We start from the raw sequence: 21,226 nt of genomic DNA on the forward strand, positions 1-21,226 counted from the left end.
ATGACGGATTGATAGTGGTGGATGGATTTCTGAATAAATTTGAAAGTGCGGTACCAGAATAGCAGCAGATCAATGTGTTAAAGTTGTCACTGCGCACAACACCTGCACGATGGTGGGATACACATCAAGGAACTTTTGATGATTGGCGCAGATGTAGAAGGATGATGTGCCTACATTTTGGAAAACCCCAACTTCAAACGAAAGCTAATTAGTTGCGGTAGAAAAACTTCCACGCCCACCTTTCCCAATGGATACAGATATATGCTGTATAGTCCACATGAGCACACACCACCCCTAGCCTAGAGAATCAGAACAAATCATAGTAGCGGGAAAGGTAACATGCATTACCAATTCTCCATGACGAAGCATTCCATAGGGTGCGAAAAGTATTGAACAAGGTTTACTAGATGAAACAAACTGATTGGGACCTACGCATGCCAGCAGTTTGATGGGCCTATAGGACCATGTGCAAAAACCTGAGCATGGGAATGATTCCAAAGGTGCAAAAACAGAGTAGAACTCAAGATTTCTGAAGGGAATACCAAAAGTATTCCACATGTAATAGCCCCCACAGTTATGATAGCGTGTGAAGACCAGGACGAAGGAATCACATAGCTATGCAAGGACAACCATATAAGGATCCAGGAAGCCATTCAACGAGGGAACCTTAGACTTCATGAACTCAAAGAAGATTGGGTATGATTAAGGAAGAAAAGCATGTTGATGGATGCTAAGATCAAAAGACTAGAAAACGAGGTCACAAGCATGTCTCAAAGATAAACCAAGGATGAAAGGGCGAGATATGGATGATCATACCACTGCATTAGAAAATTGTTGCTGAGAATTTATGACTATGCTACCATGGCTAAGACCGCACCTTACCAAATGCAGTTACAAGGGGAGTGCACCACATGAGGTAAAACGCGTTGTGCCAACTGTCATGAGGGAAATTGAGGAGAGTCCATAGACTATATTGGAAGGCAAATTTGAGTCTTGCACAGATGGTGCGACCACCTGACTAGCCGTAGGGAGCACAATCTCAGCACTCTAGACAGTTGAAAGGGAGCTCGAGACTCTAAAAGAGTCTATTTTGGAACTACATGGTGAGGGGGTTGTGTGCAGAATCATCATGGTACAAGGTTCGTGCTCGTGCACGGGGGGCTATGCTGCTAGGCGGGTAGGATGGGAAGTAACTATTGACATCACTACTCATGAAGAGATGTCCAATTTAAGGCAAAAGGGAGTGGGTGGCGGGTAATTAAGACACAAATTAAGAGCTATATTTGGGACGATCTCCTGCCAAGAATGCATTAATGACTCAGAAGTGGAGGGAATGGTCGAATTCGAATTCAAAATACACGATAAAACTCTAAGGACTAACCACGAGACAACACTTGGTTGTGTGGGGTTTGAGTAGTTGTAGAGTATTGAGCACTCAGCTATCTTACCATCTTTGAGTACGCGACAGAACATATCCTGTGCAAACATGATGACTGCTACCAATCTAGGTGTGAAATTTGCCGAAGATACCGCTGAGGGGCCCGAAGATGCGGGAGTTGTGCTAGAAGTTCGAAAATCACCACGAATGCCGCAGCCAAAGAAAGATAAACAGACTATGGGACTAGTCTTCGTGTGCCCAAGAAACCTGCAGTTCAGCAAGATATCAATGGAAGCAAAAGGCAAGGCTGTCACCATTGAATTGGACAAAGACGGGGAGGACTTAGAGGCTCTAATTGATCAAATAGAGGAGCAAGAAGACATGGAGGAAGACGTCCCACCAATGCCTTCTGTAGCAAAGTTACCCACATAAGTCCCTCCGTGGAAAGGGAAAGTTAGGGCGCCCAAAGACCTGGAGGCCACGAAGAGTGCATTCTAGACCTCGCTCCTCCCCAACGGAATTACTTTTGAAGTTCCACTCCTAGGCTGAGTGTCTATCCTGAAATTCGAAGATTGGGACCTCGCGGAGAGCTTAATGAAGAAAAACTCAGAGGGGCCAATAATCATGCTGGAGCTACGAAAATGGTTGCGCGGTGTGGAAAAGGTCGGGCTACTTCATCTACGATGGATACCCCACTTTCGCCATGCACACATCACCATTTTCGGTATCAGGTAGCTATTGTGCCTAGTGCATGATGGGTATCTATGGATGGAGGAGCCTATTCCCATCATGGCGGAGCTTATTCACTAGATTTATTGACTTCCCTGTAAGGGAAAGGACCCCGCGATGATGGCAGGAAAAAGAAGCGATTTGGCTCTCGCAGAAGCCATGAAAACTAAATACAAGCTAGGAAAGAAGAATCGAGGCTATGCAATTGCGAGTATCAGGGACAAAGGCATGCACCTAGCCACCTAGCTCCTGGTCAACAAATTAATGTGGAAGTGTCACGCTGATGAAGTACCAGAAATTAGCCAGTGGATTCTGGAAGGCAAAGGAGGAAGCAACGAGGGTACAGCTGGACCTCAATCTTCAGATTTCTAAGATGCAATTAAAGGCACAGTCGTGTATGCCCCCGAAAGTTAGGGAACAGTGTGCTGGCGCTATTCAAAAAGGGTTGTAGGAAATAATCCAAGCAGTTCAGAACTGCACTACTATGTTGGAAGAATCCTTCACGGTCCTCACTTCATTACAGGAGGACCCCAACATACAATGCCTGGAAACTGAGGCATGGGAGCTTCAAGTGCAGTATGATAGTGTGCGCGGAATGACACAAACAATTTTCTTGAGCCAATGGCTTGCAAAACTATAGCAGGTAAAGGCATTGAAGGAACAGGTGGATGTCACACAGTAGAAAGAGGTAGTCCTTAAAGCATGCTTCTAGCCTTGGATTGATGAGGCCTTCCTCATCACTGAAGACATTGAAGGAAAGATTGCATAGATGAAAGCAATGCATGGCTTAAGATAGGGATTTTCCCCTGACAACGAGACTTTAACCGAAAGAGTGGAGCAGATCTGGAACACTGTATAACAGTGCGTTGCGGACCTCTAGGAAGCATAGGATTGGTTGTAGGGGCTCCGTGCCAAGATCGTTGCACCAGCAGAGTGACTTGGGATGAGTCACAATGACTGTGTTGGGGGCCTTTTGGGCATGGAATCCCCCCACAGCAGGTTTTGGGGCTCAAAGCCAAAGTTTTGGTCAAAGATGTTGTAAAACTCTGCGAATTGTGGGTGCGGAGTGCAAAGTGTACAATTGAGTCATAGGGTTGTCTGCCCTAAACATTGTATTGTAAAATAGTGTAAATTCGACCTACCCATGGTCCATGGACCATGGGATTGTATAAATAGAGTGATGCTCTAAGTTCTAAAGATAGTGTTGGATAGAGAGAATAAAGAAGGAATGGTTTGAGCTTAGAGTAGAGTTCTAAGTATCTTGGGTCGTAGTAGTAGGAGGAGGCTCTGGAGCTGAGTGCACAGGGCGGAGTCAAGTCTGTGATCGAGACATAAATCTAATAAAGAGAAGTTTATTCTTAATTTTGTGTAATTGTTTTCAATTATCTTCTTTATGTGTAAATTCATTTTTGTATCGCGTGCACTAATATGATCATTGAATATGCTGTAATAACCATAAATCTTACACACACAAGTTAAGTAATCGGTTAACTAGTGAGGAAATTGGGTATTATATGGGTCGTGCCCTAAGTAGGGCTATGCGGAAGCCGCATTGCAGGTCGCGAAGGGATCGCAAGTGCGCGTAGCGACAGGTCAGACCGCGGACCTCCAGAAGCCCATCAGACATCCAAAGGGTGTGGAAACCTGGTTCTAGAACCCTACCATACTACTTCGAGTGAGACCTCAGTTCGCGCTGCGCAGACTATTGCTAAAAGGGCCAATAGTACCGAGATTTTCTTGGTTAAATCACCTCTGAACCTGGGTCAAGCCCCACTAAGCCAACGATCATATATGTACGAAAAGGTTGTACTTCCACATTTTGTACAGGGTGAGGCTGTTTATTATGGTTTTGATTAGTTATGTGTTGTGCAGGCAACAAAGTAGGACGAGGCGAGTTAAATGATGGTGGTGCCTACAAGGATGATGGGTTGCATGATGCCGGTAAAAGATGGTGTAAAGGAGGAGGAGGCAACGATGATTGTTGATAATGATTTGGGTTGTAACCCTGTTGATAAGGTTGAATGTTTGTATTATAGAACATACTAATCATGTTTGAGTATGGAGGATATGATTGGTTCTGAGGATGAAAGGTGTTTCCATAGGGATTTCCCTTCCAATACTGATTCCAAGGAGAGTTTTGTAATTGAGGATTAAACCAAGGAGGGTAAGATGGCTGGAAATTCCAAGCTTGATTCTGACCAAAGGCTTGAAAACTAGGATCTTGAAACATGTTTTGATTTGGGCTTCTCCAAGAGGTTTTCTTGTTTGTTTGTGAAAAATCATTTCTTTCAGCATTACCCTTATAGATATCCTATAAAAAAAGAAGAGATGGACACTTCTATATTGCATGTTCTAGAGAACAAATTCCACAAACCTCAATAAAATTAATGGGACACTCCTTGTCAGCATGCTTAATTATGCATTTAGGACAAAGGACTACCATGGCAACCCTCTCATCTTCTTGTTTCTTTTTTAGTTTTATTCTGTCAAGTTGGTTACCAATAGTGTTTAGGATATCGTTTTCGAAGTTTTCCAATAAGGTTTTTGAATTCCACTCTAGTGACAGTGTTGGGTGTACATATTTTTGATTTCTTGGCACATAATCTTCAGAATTTTCACAGAGCTTCTTGCCTACTTTGGCCTGACTTCGTGAGTAAGTGTGACACAGTTCAGAAACTTCATAAAAAGGATTTTTATAAAAATCCCCACCACTTAGAAGATTTAAGGTTTTGATACAATCATCCCTTAGCCCCTTTAAAAAGATAGTTATGATAGTCTTCTCATCTGGATGTGCCCCTCGATATTTCTGCTAATTATAAAAGAAACATTTAAGATATTATTGTAAGTTTTTGTCTTCCAATTATTACATCCTAAGAATATTGTTCACATCCCTACTTTTGCAGAAATCTTGGTATTTCTTAATAAATACAGACTTCATATCATCCCAGGACTAGATGGTGTGTTCACCTACGCTCATAAACCATCTAAGGGTTGTATCTTTGAAGATGGATGGGAATATCTTGAGATTATGTGCATCCTCGTAATAATTATAACTCATACATAAAATGTCAAATTCAAATAAGAAGGCATATGGTTCCTCGAAGGACTTAACATAGAAGAGTAGAGGAGATTCCATTGGTATGTTTTTCATAGTGATATGCCTGGTTACATTAATAATAGGAAACCTAAAAGTGGTTTATTCTTCTTCTTCTTCTTCTTCTTCTTCTTCTTCTGGTCCTCCCCTCAGTCCTTCATGGTTCCCTCTGAATAGGTTGTTATGTGGGCCTTCTCCTTCCCCCTGGTGTTCCTTATTATTTAATCCAAATATGTTACGACATTGACCTTCTCCTTCCCCCTAACATTCCTCGTTGTTTAAGTTCTCTCCTCCTTGGTAGGCCATGTCTACTACAAGTTCTTGAAGAGGTCTTTTGATGATTACCTGGTCAACACGAGGTAATGAAAGATGGTCCTTGATGTTATTTCATTCTTGATCTATGTGGTCTTGCATCTCCACTGGTTCTTTGAATGCAATTCCTCCAGTACTCCCAAAAATAATGTGTTCAATTGTTTCCTCATCTTGATTTAGAATCTGGTTCTCTGAAGGAACTTCACTATCAACACTTCCTTCTTCTTGATTTATCCCTAAATACTAAATAATAGGATTAGTGATTGGTGTGATTGTCAGACCAAAAGTTGTCGGAAAGTTTGAACTAGAAATAAATCTGCCTTTACTCTCTCTAGGCCTACTTCTACCTCTACGCATAAACGAAAGGAAATAAAAGTTCAAAGATAAGAAAAAATGACCAGATTTTGGAGAAACCCCACTATAATGGATGCATGGATCTTCACTCACATCTTACCGTACTCTCTTTGCCCTCCCCCTGTCCTGCAACACCCTTGGAATAATAATATTACTTGAACCAAAATACAACTCCTCGGCAATGGCAGCAAAAATTTTGAGAGTTTTAACTAGCGATTAAACCTCCTAATATTTAATTGTCAACCAAGACTCATAAACATAAGTCGTATTGTGTTTTTGGCTCAATATTATGTTCAGAGTATATAATTTTCCTTGATAATGATCGCTAAGTACATAATGATAAAAACAATCTTCTATAAATTATGTAAACTAGCACTCATCTCACTCATAAATTAATTCGTCACTCTAGCATAAGAAATCTAAAGGAAATAAATTTAACTTAATACATTTTGTTTCATATTCTAAATTTCTGCAATCAAAAGACAAACCCACTAAAACCAAAGGCTTAATGAAATTCAATCTAAGTACAATTATTGAAATAAAACATTTTTAAAGCAGGAAGTTCAAACTCTAATTATTCAAAATGAAGAGTAAAGAAATCATCAAAGCCTAATCTCTGAGAAATCAAAATGTAATGCTACAACTTGAAAAAGAAAAATAGAATCAAATCTTGAACTGTCAAACTAGGCTATTCTATTTAGAAATAAAATACATTCAAACCACCCTGCTATAATGACCGATTTTGAAATCAACTTGAACTAATATATTGGTGCTTAAAGGAAAACAAAATCATAACGAAAATATCTGAGCTTATAGACAAAAAATTGAATTGCTCTCGCACTGCTATGAAATCAATCTCTATGCTACTACATTGGGAATGGGAATCAAACTTATTCTATCATGCAAAAATAAATCTAAATTATCCTATGATAATTTAATGAGTCAAATTGATGCTCTGAATGAAATTCTTTAAATTAAATCATGCTTCTTGAACTAAATCATAATGCTTGAAATCACTCACACAACTTGAATTAAACAATCATAATATTGAAATAAAGCACACAATTCAAATTAAGAATATTTAATAACATAACACCTATTGCTACCGAGCACGAATTGATTTGCAATTACAATCAAAACCTTCCAAACAATAAATTGTTCAATCAAATGCACACAGAACATTCATACTCGAACCCACACCATACATCAAAACTTAGAAATCGTTATATTCCTATATCTTGAATGCTCCAATTATAAATATGAATAAATGCAACTTAACTGGAGGAACAGAGCATGGCTTTGCTAAAATATGAGCTCAGATTATATAATGAATCGGAGATCTTCAACACAGGAAAGCAATCCTTAAATCATTTAATAATTAAGGCAAAAAACCACGCATATTATGAAATCATACACCATTATCTATAAAAGTAATGTAATGGAATTTAGACTATAAAATCACTCTCACACACCCAGGTATCATATCTATTAATGAAGCTCATTTCCAGAGGTGGTGGGCCCTCCCACTCCTAGATTAAGCTAGCTTGCTAGAATGAAAGAAGGATTTAGAACATCAAAGACATAACTCGCAATCAACCATGATACCAATGCATTGATTCATAGCTTGAAAATGGTCATGTATAACTTCAGAATAGAGTTTGGGAACCAAATTACATAAATCATAGTGTATCTTACGAATGAAAACAATAATTCTAAATCTTAACCAACTAGTTGAAATAACATTGTCATTGCATTACAAAAAACTTTAAAGATGACTTTGTGAATGTAAAAATAGAAATTTAGCTCACTATGGAAACCTTAGCAACTATAAACTAATCTAAGAAGTGCTCGATCTACTCCAAATCATATTGACTCTACTTAGAACAAACCACTTCCTTCTATAGTAACTAGCTGCTATTCTGAGAGTAGTTCACTTTGATTCTAATATGGAGTATCTTCGGCCTTGGAATTACCATAATTAACATAAAAAATCGATCCTGGAATCATCGCAATTGTCCTTATGGATTGCTCTGTAAAATTCAATGGTAAAAACAAGAAGAACGAGTCCACCTGGGCAGACTGTCTCGAATTTGGTCCAGGATCTGTTCTTTGAATATGAAAGCTAAGATCGATGTTGATGACAAGGCATATTTCAATTCATGCTCACCTTCCAATCCTGACACTAAGATTCCTGCTAGACCCATGAATAATTAGTTATCATATAAGGACATGAATCAAGAACTCACTTAAATTCAATCACAAATACAGAAATGATGTCCTTTAAGAACATTTACCTCTTAGTCATGTACTAGTGGGGTTTAGGGAGTTATGTAGGTGATAGGGTAGGTATTAAGAGTACTTTCATAGGCAAAAGATGGTGAAAATAGGGACGTGAAGCAGAAAATTGGGGACAAAAATGGGCACCAACAGAGGGTAAGATGGTTGCGAATTCCAAGGTTGATTTTTACCATAGTCTTGAAAACTAGGATCTTGAAACATGTATTAATTTGGGCTTCTCCAATAGGGTTTCTTGTTCATTTGAGAAAAGTCATTTGTTTTAACATTTCCCTTATAGATAGCCTATAAACAAGGAAGGGATGGAAACTTTTCGGTTTCATATTCTAAAGCACAAATTCCACAAGCCTTAATAACATTAATGTGACATTCCCTCTTAGGATGCTTGTTTCTACATTTAGGGAAAAATATTGCCATGGAAACCCTGTCATCTTCTTTTTTCTTTTTGAGTTTTATCGTGTCAAGTTGGTTGCCAATGGTTTTTAGGATATCGATTTTGAAGTTTTCCTATAAGTTTCCTAATTCCACTCTCGTGATAGCGTTGGGTACAATTTTTTGATTTCTTGGCACATAATCTCGGGAATTGTGATGGAGCTTCTTGCTTACTTTAGCCTGACTTCATGAGTAAGTGCGTCATAGTTTGGATACTTTAGAAAAAGTATTTTTCATAAGCATCCCCACCACTTACAAGATTTAAGGTTTCAATACATTCATCCCTTAGCCCTTTTAAAAAGATAGTTCTCACAATCTTCTCATCTAGACGTGACCCTCGGGATTTATGGAAATTGTTAGCCTCCTATACCAATAGGGTTTCATTTTTCATGATTGACAGTGGAAATGCCAAAAATGTTCATCTTTGATGATGCAAAGGTTCCATTTTTTGTGAATGAAGCAAAAAGTTAAAACATGTAAAGAGGGTATGCCTTAAAAGAATAATCAAAAGGCAAGAAAATGAATTGGATAGAAAAAATAATTGAAATGAACCCCAAAGAAAGACCAGGAAAGTGGCCACTCCAAATGCCACTGCTATCTTGATGGATGGCTCAACAGTTCAAACTGGGCCATGCCATGTTTTAAATTGCCTGTTTTAGACTAGGGAATGAGTACCTGTTCAAACAGTTCAAGCTTGACAGATGACTAGCTAGATAGAGAAAGGAAGGAGCCCATCAGCTTAATCTGGGCCCTTGGAAGATATAAGGGTAGATTTAGATAGGAGGGCAACAAAAAGAAAAGAGCATATGAGGGTTTGCAAGTCTAAGTGCACCCTCCCTGAAGTAACAAAAAATGCTAGGTACTAAGTTGGGTAGGTAGCCAGAAGTTGCAGAAGCCTGATCCTATTCAGTTTTGGCCTTGATCAGGAAGGCACATGTTAGCAGTTGCAGAGGTATCTATGCAGCATTTTGAAGACAAAATATAGGAGCATGTCTAACTTCCCCTGTTTTCCCCCAAAGACTCCCTTTCTAACATCCCCTTGAGGACTTTAGGACCTCCCTAAATAGTCCTCCTTGTATTTCTCCTTGGAAAAATTCATGACAAGTTTTCACCTTCTTCTCCAAAAAGAAGCCACATTTCTTGTGTAAAATCATTCCCCATCTACTTCTAAATCTAGGTTTACTCACTAAACTTAGTTCTCTATTCCTCACTTTCAATCTTTCACATCCCCAATTCACACTGACTTCTAACCCTATTATCTAACTCCCTAAGTGCTCCTTTTCCCCTACTACTATAGCACTATTGTGAAAAAACCAAAAAATATGTAAATACCCCCCCTTGGGCATTATAGCCATATATTCAAAGTTCGGCAAAGGTTACAGAATCAAAGGTTTTCTTGTATTTGGTTCATTTTATAGTTGGGGATTGAATTAACATTTGGTTGGTTCAATAACCCTTATCCGCCTTGTGAAACCACAATATTGCATTATCCCCGCTCATTGTATAAATTTTGTAAAAAACCCACTTTTATCCGCTTTCCCAAAGTTTGTATTTCAGCGCGCCCCACCAAAAAACAAAAAGCATTAAAAAATTCCCGCCGGGTCCCGCCGTATCACGTCCACATGTTTGCGGCCCATCATCCGTCGGATCCGGGCCCTCCCATCCGACGGCCCACAGCAATTTCGGACCATTCCCTCCGCCCGTCCTTTACCGCCCGAAATCTGTCAGAAGGTTACATAGGGTCGGGGATGCATGCCCGTCTGTTACTGGAGCAGGCGGCCTTTGACCATTACCGGGCCCGTACATTAAGCGGTCCGATAAATACCGCTTACCACTCTTTGTTACCGTTGTCCCGTTCCCGCCCCACGTCATCTCTGCATCAGCATTACGTCACCCTACCTTCCGCCATTCCTCCGACCTGTCCGCCACATCGCTCGTCCATGTCACTCCCAATCACCAGCCGCCACGTCACTCCTCCGTACCCGACCGGACCAATGACGTCATGCTGACGTCATCCATTAAAAAGGCGCCAAATACCAAATTTTCTATATTATTGCGCAAAAGTCGTTTTTTCCATTTCTTTCACCAAATACGCACTGTATTCCTGCATGACTGTTTACGTTGCCTGTCCGCCAACTCCAAAGCTTGCTCCCTCGCTGCTGGCGCCGTGTGTTCACCCGACCTTCAACACCGTCGTCATACTGTTCCCAGGTACTTATCAAATTCCCTCTGCATACCTTGGTCCTTGCAAAATTCACTAAATCAAACGAGAAAAGAGGGAAAACATAAGAATTGCTAGAAATCCTGAGCAGGAAGAACTTCCATCCCCCACTGTAATCCCCAAATTCACCTGTAGAGGACCCCCATTGCTCAAAATTACCAAAATTCCACAGCTTATTGCGCATTTGCGACTCAAAGCCATTGCCAGACAAAATCCACTGTGAAAGCAATACTCAGTCCTAGCATTGGCTCTTTTAACCTCTCTCAGGAGCATTTCAACTCTGTTTTACCCCAATTCACCTGTTTCCTCTCTGCAAATTGCCCTGTTCATTGAAATTCACTGCCCTGTGTTACTTTTTCCAGAAAGTCAAGTTCAAACACAACTCCAAATAGCAGTTAACAATGCAGACCCCTGTGGCATTAAATATTGCACCTTTGAATGCCCCACATAAGGACCTAGAATGGTTGGCCCTTGCTGACAGAGATTATCAAATGAGAGAAACTGTAGAGCTGTGTAACAAATACCACATAGAAACAGTTTGTGAGTTAAAGAAGAAACACAGAGATGGTACTGACCTCCTGGGAATCTGGAAATCCCATTTGCCAATCTATTATCTCCCTCAGGTCAATGAGTTCCCTGATTTGATTCACCAATGCTGCACAAACTATGACCCCAATCAAAGGGCTGTTCTGAGTCCTTCAGGCTCTGTCTTATTCCATATCACTCCTGAAGCCATCAACCAAATGCTACAGTTTCAACCTACAAAGCCACTGGCTCCTCTTACTATGCAGCTTTTACTAGAGCAAGGTGCCAAGCTCTCCAACTCACAAATTACAAGAATTGGCCAATTGTTTATGCTTCCAGATTTCCAGCCCCAACAGCCTCTCCCTTATCTACATGTCTGGTTCAATGACATAGGGAGACTGCTAGTAGACATGATATCCTCCATCTTAGGGTTCAAAACCAGTGAGTTTGTGGATGAGACAACCTTGGTAATGCTATCCATGTTCACCCCAGGACAGCCCCCTGCTGTCCAGTATGACTATGCTACATTTATAGCTGATAAGATTCATGAACAGTTCATGAACTTGGAGAGAGAGAGGGTATTCAAATACACCTCCTATATATATCATCTGCTATTGTACAATCAGCCTGATAGCTTTCCTGTTTTCCTCAAGAAATTAGATGCAAAGGGAAACAGAAGATCTGTAATGTTCTGGACATCAGTCTGCCATCATATTCATTATTCACCATACAACTACTGTGAGTTTATTGACCTCTTCATTCACCCAGCCTTGTCCCTGCTGCAGAGTTCCCCTCCTCCTAGACTCACTGATGATATGCAGAAAATCCTCCAGCTTTCTAAGAACTATAGCATTGGAGATTGGTACTTTTACCAAGACCACACAGTGATCAGAATATATGGCTGTGAGCTAGCCCCATACAAACTACCAAAGTATGTTCCCATGAGACTTTTTGCATTAGAATACTTCCGGTAGTTCAGCAATGCAGATACGATCCACTTTCATAGCAGAAACAAGAAAGCACAGCTGAAAATTAAGAATCAATTGGGTCCATTTATCTTTAACAAGAGGGAAGAAGCTTGGGAAGAGGCAAACAAAATTCTAAAAGGCCTCCTCCTCAAGACAAGCTTCTATTGGGCACCCTATGACCCCAACCATTTCATAAGCCTCAGAAGAATCAAGTATAGGCTTGCCACCTATGATCACTTTAGCATTCCAGAAATTGAAAAACATGCTAACCAACTAGAGTGGAGAGAAGGCACATCAGTGGAGGATTACTCTGAAGAGGAATTAGCAGAAAGATCCATTAAAACTTTAGAAACGGCAGTTGACTTGGAATATTTTGGACAGGTTTGGTCTTCAGCCCCTCGGCATCTTGGAGAAGCTGCCTCTTCGTCCACTATTCCCCAGTAGCCTGCTAAAACAACTGATCAAGCAGCAAAAATGGCTAAAGGCAAAACAGTACAGCAAGAGGAGTCACCTCCTAATGTGGAACAACAAGTAGAACAGCAAGAAGGTACAGCTAAGGCACCTGCCTCCAAAGAACAACAAACACAAGAGCAAATCCCTCCAAGGCAGGAGGTAACAGTTGAATCCTCAGTTTTACAAACACCTACTAATGAGGAAAGAACAAGGAAAAGGGATAGGCAAGAGGACACCCCTCCTACTACTTCAACAGACCAGCAAGGTGAAAAAAGACAAAGGCTAAATCCCTTTTCAGAGGAGGAATTGCCAGAGAGACCAATAGATACTATGCTTCCTCCTAGCATTGAAACATCGGCCAGCTCCCTGCAGCAAGGACAAGACATGCCACATGGGGCAGAGGTGAGTTCTTCAAGGCAGCGATCCAAGGCGGACTCTAGCATCAAGCAGCAGTTCATAGATATCAAGAAAAGAAATGAGCCTCTCAAGTACCAAATCTACAATCAACTCTTGAAAATGGCACCAACTAATCAGCAGAGGCTAATGTCTGCTTATGATATTCAAGAACAAAAAATGACTCTTAGTCATTTTAGGCCTACTATGCAGCAACCTCAAACAGCTGCTGATTATATCAGAACTAATTTGGAGATTTTCGCCAAAGACATCCACCCCATGGACCAAATCGAGCTACACCGGCAAACAGGGGAGATGCTCTATTCCACATTAGCTGATAAAACCCTACTGGCACACCAATTACAAAATTCCTTACACAATACTACTGCTCAGCTTGAATTAGAAAAGGCATCATCTCAAGCCAAGGACAACAGAATCAAGTCCTTGGAAGAGATCATTATAGAGCTGGGACATGATCCAAAAGACCCTAGGGGTGTACAGGCACTATTGAAGAAAAGAGATGAAGACATAGCAGCTATGAGAAAGCATATCAAGCTGCCAGCTACCCTTCACCCTCAGACTGGAGAGGTGGCAGAGCAAAAGAAAGATCAGGATGTGGTTGCTTTACTCCTGAGTCTATATAAGAGATTGATGGAAACAGAGAGTGCATTGGAGGTAGCATTGAAAACAAGACAAGGTGAAGTACCAATGCAACCAGCACAGACATCTGCAGCAGGTCCTCCCACCGGACAAACATCAGAGGCAGGCCCTTCAGGCTCAGCACCAGCTACAGGAGTATCAGCACCAACAACAACATCAGAACAGGGACCCAGCCTCAGCATGCAGAATATGATGAAGGAGCTTGAAGCACTAGAAGCACAGATGGCTGAACTAAAAGAGACCAAAGATAAATTGGCTGCTATTGAAGAAAAATATGATAAATCAAAGCAGAGCATAGCTGAAAGAACAAGAGAGGTAAGGGCTCTTGAAAAAAGAATAAAGGAACTGGAAAAAGAGCTTTCTCTTGACAAAGTTATAGTTGAAATTAAGAAAATCCTATGGGCCAACATTGGTCAATCTATTACAGACCAGTGGCAGTATATTGAAACTATCCATGAGCATATGGATCTCATAGGCAGGGCCCAATCAGAAAATCAGAGAGCTAGGGCATCTCTAGGCAATATGCCTGAAATAGCCAACAGGATGATCAATGTCCTTAACAATCGCACTGGCCCCCAGCTGGCAGCAATGGGTATCACCAGCAGAACTGATACCATTTTACTAGTAAAGAGAGTGCTTACCTTGAGAAATCATGTACAGACATTGGACAGAAGGTGTCAAGAAATGCAGGCAGATGTGAACAAATTTATTGAAAAAATCACAGCATTGCACAACAGAGGTCTTCCCAGCTTGGTAACCAGTGCAGGAAGGTTACTATCTCATGAAAACTATGCCAAAAGAGTCAATACATATGCCACAAACCAGATCACTGCATCAGCAAGTGCCCCAGAGGAAACAGGGCCTCCTTCTGGGCAGAGTCTTTATGACAAACTGGAGAATTTATTCTTTATTATGAATGAGATTAGACATCTTTTTGAAGTGCCTCCAAACTATTACAAATACACTGAGGCAGATGAGACCTTAGGCAAAATCCTGAGACACCAATTGCCTACACAGGAATGGTGGATGGGCATGATACAAACGTTGCTGTGAAGAAACAGGTTTATTCACCAGGTTTTTGTGTATCGATCACAAGTCAGCATTTTCAGAATATTAATATATTTGCTCTGACTGGGAAAGGAGTGGAAAAGGCCAACTCAGCAATCAAATTTGGCAACCAAAGCAGGACCTACAGATGCAGATGACGGGGCTGAGGCAGCCGCACCATGACAAGGCAGGAAAAAGCAGATTCCTCAAAATCAATGCAAAGCACTCAACCGACCCGGTTGCCTCCAAAAGTCAAAGGATTTCTGACAGAAGCGAACAGTCATTCATTGTTCATTTAGAGTAGCAATAACTATTGCATCTGCTATTTTTGAGAGTTGGTAAAGAGAGTTATTGAGCAAATGACTCATCATTAAGATATTTTTGTAAAACAATTGTATATATATCCCCACGCGTAAACTTGTTGGGGTTGTTGATTTCTCTTCTGAAGAGCTATACTGTAATTTCAGACTTTTAATACAAGAAGCTGGTGGAATTTCTGAAGTTCTGCATTATTTGAAGTGTTGTGATGAGCTTGTTTGCTGCTGCAGGATTCCTGCGTTATTTCATGTCACAATAAGTTTTCTGAACCGTGTTATTATGTTTTCCTCTCTTTCATAATCCGCTTATGCTGTATGTTTCGTAGGCTTAGCATTAGAGAAAAAGAATAGTTCAGGATTTGTTCATTGAACACCCTAAACTCAATCTCTGCTGTTATTTATGTCTTCTTCAGAATTAGTTATGAATGTGAAATTCTTAATTGCTCACATTTACACTGAATCTTTCATAGTAAATACTGTTCAGGAATTCTAATTTGCTCCTGAGTAATATTTCCTTTCTCCATATCACCAGCGTAGTGAAAGATTCTTAGTTGCCTCTCACTGGCTGGTAACAGTCCATTTTCCCAAATTTGAAGATTGTTTCATAAGTACCCATATGGCCCTGCAGTATCATCATTCTCACTAAATACCTCAAACAACACATAATCACAGACTCCAATGCCCAATGGACTGAAACCCCTGAACATTGCATTTTAGCCGTTAGAAGATGTCATTCAACCAAAACTTTAAACAAAATTCAGTGCAACATAACTAGCCTAAAACATTACTAAAGAAAGCTAAATTCTAAAGAGAGAGCCCTCTCTGATTGCAGGTAGGCTAGAACCTGTGATCCAAAGATTGGTTTGTGGTTACCTCGGCTGTATTCCCTTAGGAGTCAAAGGGAACAACCTGAGTGTTAATAGAAATTATAAAAGAAACGTTCAAGATATTCTTCTATGTTCTCATCTTCCAATTCTTGCATCCTAATAATATCTTCCACATCCCTACTTTTGCAGAAGTCTTGGTATTTCTTAAGAAAGATAGACTTCATATCATCCCATGAGTAGATCGTGTGTTCACCTAGGCTCATAAACCATCTAAGGGCTGCATCTTTCAGGGTGGTTGAGAATAGATTAAGCTTATGTGTATCCTCATAATAATTATAACTCCTACATAAAATGTCAAATTTAAACAATAAGGCATCTGGGTCCTCAGAGGAATTACCGTAAAAGAGTGGAAGAGATGCCATTGGTATGTTTTTCATAGCTATATTCTTGGCTACATCAAGAATAGGAAATCTGAAGATGGTTTCTTCTTCTTCTTCTTCTTCTTCTTCTTCTTCTGGTCCTCTGCTTGGTCCATCATGGTTCCCTTCAAATAGGTTATGATGTGGGCCTTCTCCTTCTCCCTGACGTTCATCATTGTTTTGTCTGAATATGTTACAACGTGGGCCTTCTCCTCCCCCCTGACATTTCTCGCTGTTTATGTTCTCTCCTCCCTGGTTGGCCAGGTCTAGTACAGGTTCTTGAAGAGGTTTTCTGATGATTACCTAGTCAAAAAGGGGTACTAAAGGGTGGTCCTTGATGTTATTTGATTCTAGATCTGTGTGGTCTTGCAGCTCGACTAGTTCTTCGAATGCAATTCCTTTTGTACTCCCAAAAATAATGTGTTCAACTACTTCCGAAACCACTTTTCTGTTAAGACCTCCTTGTTCTTCTTCATTCCTGCATGCATATTAATAGGATTAGTGATTGGTGTGGTTGTTGGACCAAAATTTCTAGGAAATTTTGAAATGGAAATAAATCTACCTTTACTATCTCTAGGCCTACTTCTACTTCTATGCGTAAAGGAAAGAAAATAAAATTTCAAAGATAAGCAAAAATGATCAGACTTTGGAGCAACCCCACTATAGTGGATGCATGGCTCTTCACTCACGTATTACCATAATCTCTTCAGCCTCTGACTGCCCTTCGATACCCTTGAAACTCTCTAATAATAACCTTACCTGAACCAAAATACAACTCCCCGACAACGACGCCAAAATGCCGAGAGTTTTAATTAGCGATTAAACCTCCTAATATTTAATTGTCAACCAAGAGTCATAAACACGAGTTGTATTTGTTTTATGGCTCAAGGTTAAGTTCAGAGTATGTACTTTTCTTTGATAATGATCATTAAGTATAGAATGATAAAAACACTCTTCTATCAATTGAGTAAACTAGTACTCATTTCACTCACATAAAAATAATTATTTACTTTAACATAAGAAATCCAAAGGAAGTCAATTTAACTCAATACATTATGTTCCGTATTCTAAATTTCTACAATCAAAAGACAAACCCACTGAAACAAAAGGCTCAATGAAATTCAATCTAAGCACAACTCTTAAAGTGAAACCTCTGCACTTTACAAAGCAGGAAATTCAAACTCTAATTATTCAAAAGGAAGAGTCAAGCAATCACCTATCTAATCTTTGAGAAATAGAAATGAAATGCTATGACTTGAAAGGAAAATCAAATCCTAAACTATCAAACTAGGCTAATCTTGTTCAGAAATAAAATGCATTCAAACCATACTTGAGATGTTACAAATACTGATTTTGAAATCAACTTAAATCAATCTATTTCTTGCTTAAAGGAAAACGAAATATCAACAAAATTATTTGAGTTTATAAATGAAATTGAATTGTCATCACGTTGCGATGAAATCAATCTCTATGCTACTATTCTTGGAATGGAAAGCAAACTTATCCTATCATGTTGAAATAAACCTAAATTATCCTATGATATCTCAATTACTTAAATCGATGCTCTGAACTAAATCATAATTCTTGAAATAAATCACATAGTTCAAACTGCAAAAATGAAGAACACAACACTTATCGCTACCAGGCATGAATTCATTTGCAACTATAGTCAATATCCTTCAACAATAAATCATTCACTCGAATACACACAGAAAATTTCTATTCAAACCCACACCATATATCAAAACTCAGAAATCATTATGTTCCTATCTCATGAATTCTCCAATGACAAAGATGAATATGCTCAACTCTAATACAAGAAACAGAATATGACTTTGTATTAAAATATGAGTGCAAACTACATGATTAATTTGAAATATGAAAACACAGGAAAATGATCCTTCAATCATTCGATTTATAATGCAACGATAGATAAATAATGGAAAAGCGAACCACGCATATTACAAAATCACACAAGAAATGTTTCCAATTGTAGCAAAAGCTTATACTATAGAATCACACACCTAATTATCTTCCTGATTAAACAAGCTTATTTCCATAGGTGGTGGCCCCCCCCACACCTAGAGTAAGCTAACTTACTAGAATGAAAGAGAGATTTAAAGAATTTAAAACATGACTCACAATCAGCCATACTAGAAAACACTCTAGTTCACAAACTGGAAATAACCATATGTATATAACTTCATAACAGAGTTTTGGAAACCAAATTACATAAATTACTGTATATTTCTCACGACTAGAACTCTATTCTATTATATTGACCTTTATAGGCAATTAATCAAATGTAAAACTAACAACATACTCTAACTATGGCATGCTTCAGCAAACTAGAACTAATCTGAGCATGTTCGATTTGCTTCAAATTGGCTTTGCCTTGATTGGAACAAACTATTTCCCTATGAGGTACTAACTGCTAACTTTAGAGAAATCTGCTCTATTTCGATCTGGAAGATCATCAACTTTGAAAGCATTGAGCTCAACATAACAAAATCTCCTTGAGTTGTGTACATCAATCTTCAAGAAGTGGAAAAGGAATGTAGAAGGAGTCCACCTAGCCACAATTGTCTTAAGTACAGATCAAGGACTGACTGATGAGTATGAAAATGAGAATGATGCTGATGACAAGGCATCCTTTCCATCCTTGTGTTGACCTGCCAATCCTACCACAAATCTTCAAAGATAAACCCATATATATATAGTTAGCATATTAAGAATATGACTCAAAACCCACTTAAAATTAATCATAAATAGAAAAGAATGCAAGTTAGATGCATTTACCTCTCATATATGTGCAAGGTTTAGGTATTGATGTAGGTGGTAGGATAGGTGGAAAGAGTACTTTTTTCAAACAAAAGATAGTGAAAATAGGGGTGAAAAGAAGAAAATTTGGGGACAGAAATGGGCACCAACACATGCTAATAAATACACACAAGAAAAAAATGTTTCATCTAACATCCATCAAAATAGTCCACATGAATGTGATGAATGTTATAACCATTACAACACATTCTCAATAGAATAAGAACTAAAATAATTGAAATAGTTCAAATACCTTAGTACCGAGGAAAGAAAACCTGAACAATGAACATTCACATAAGAGTCTTACAAATATCCATAATCCATGTATGAAAACACATTCACCATCAAGGCTTCAAGTATTAATTAAAAGTCCCAATATGCATGAAGACAACAAACATCACTTGCTCTAATAGTAGAGCATTGTAGCCACTACGTGCTCCCCAAAATTACTAACTTTCCTCTATTATGCCTTATGGAATAAGCGAAGGTTAAAAGTCCTTTTTTTTTTCTTTTTTTTTTTCTGAATTTGTCTACTCCTATATTGATACAAAAATATGGTTACAGAGAGGCAGAGGCCTCAAGAGTTCTAGCCCATGAGATGACATGCTTACAAAAATCGCTTAAGAAATTGACCAGAAGACCTGCATACTGACTTGCTTTGAGACTTAAGATAACTGGAAACAGTAACAGAGGACCGAGAAAAAATGAAAGGAACAGCACAGCCGCTACCAAGACAGTGACCCATAAACAGATTGAGCCAAGACAGTGACCAAAGAAACAGGAGATAGCCACCCACGCAGGGGAAACCGGCAAGTCCAAAATTGAAAAAGACCTGATTCTGAGAGCTAAAAACATGAAATGGCTATGAATCTGGAAGGGATTGAGCAACTTCTTTTAGCAATTGAACAAAAAACCATAAGGTGCAGACCTGTTCAGTCTTCATGCGATGTTGGAGGCGATTCTTCAACAATGCGGCAGCCAAATTGGTCTGGGTCTTCACACTCAGAGGGTTGGCCCTCTTTACCTGAAGGACCCCCACCTGCCGGAGCGCTCGGACCGGCATGGATGGTCGAATCCAGAGTTGCAGAGCCGCCTTGGGCCTTTCTCTGAGTATTCACATTCTGCGAGGATTCAATCTGGTCTTCCATCCTTGGTTCCAAAGGGTCTCCTGGACTGACAGCCTCCAAACCCGCAGAATCCTCGCACAACTCTACAGTAACGGATGCAATGAAGGAGGAATTGCCAAGAGTGCATGGGAAGCGGAAGCGAGCTGTATGAGAATTGGGATGGTGAGAGCGCCCTTCGGAGAAGAATAGCCCTCGACCCCTGCCGCGACCGCTTCTAGTCTCAGGGTATCTATCAAAACAGAAATCTGAAGCCTCTGACGAAGGGTCCGAGGTTGTGGAGGAAGGCTGGCGGGAGACTCGGCCTTGGGAGCTGCCTCTTCTGCAACTCATCCTTGAGCGCACTCTAGGCATCTTGAAGAATGCTGGGGGAACTGAACAAACAACCTTGGAGGGGACTGAGAGGGGGCGACCGAGGGAGATGCAAAGAGGATTGTTTGAAGCATGAAAGCCCATATGAGTGTCGATGCCTTGAAACTGAGACAGACAATACCCTGGACTATCTTCAACCTTGCTGAACCAACATGTGCGGAAGGGAGGAGCGGGAAGGAATAACAAGGAGAGGGAATGAGCTGTGTTATTGCAGCATTTAAGTTGATGGACTGTGACATTAATTCAATTCTCATGCGATGCCAGCTGGCACTTGTGATGAGCCACGCGCCCTTCCTCCTCGCCGCCAACATACTGTTCTCTTGGCTATGCACCCGCATCCGGGGGTGATGAATCCTGTTGCACCAAAGAATTGCATTCTTGTTTGAGTTGTGTATCATTTGAATCGTTTAAAGGACCTGAGAAAAATAGGAGCTGCTGATTGACTCCCTGATTAGCCAATCTGTCTGCTACCTTGTTGGCCGATCG

This window comes from Pinus tabuliformis, chromosome 3_2, assembly GCF_031772625.1.
Source record: "Pinus tabuliformis cultivar Carrire ecotype Pingquan chromosome 3_2, CPIR1, whole genome shotgun sequence".
NCBI lineage: Eukaryota > Viridiplantae > Streptophyta > Pinopsida > Pinales > Pinaceae > Pinus > Pinus tabuliformis.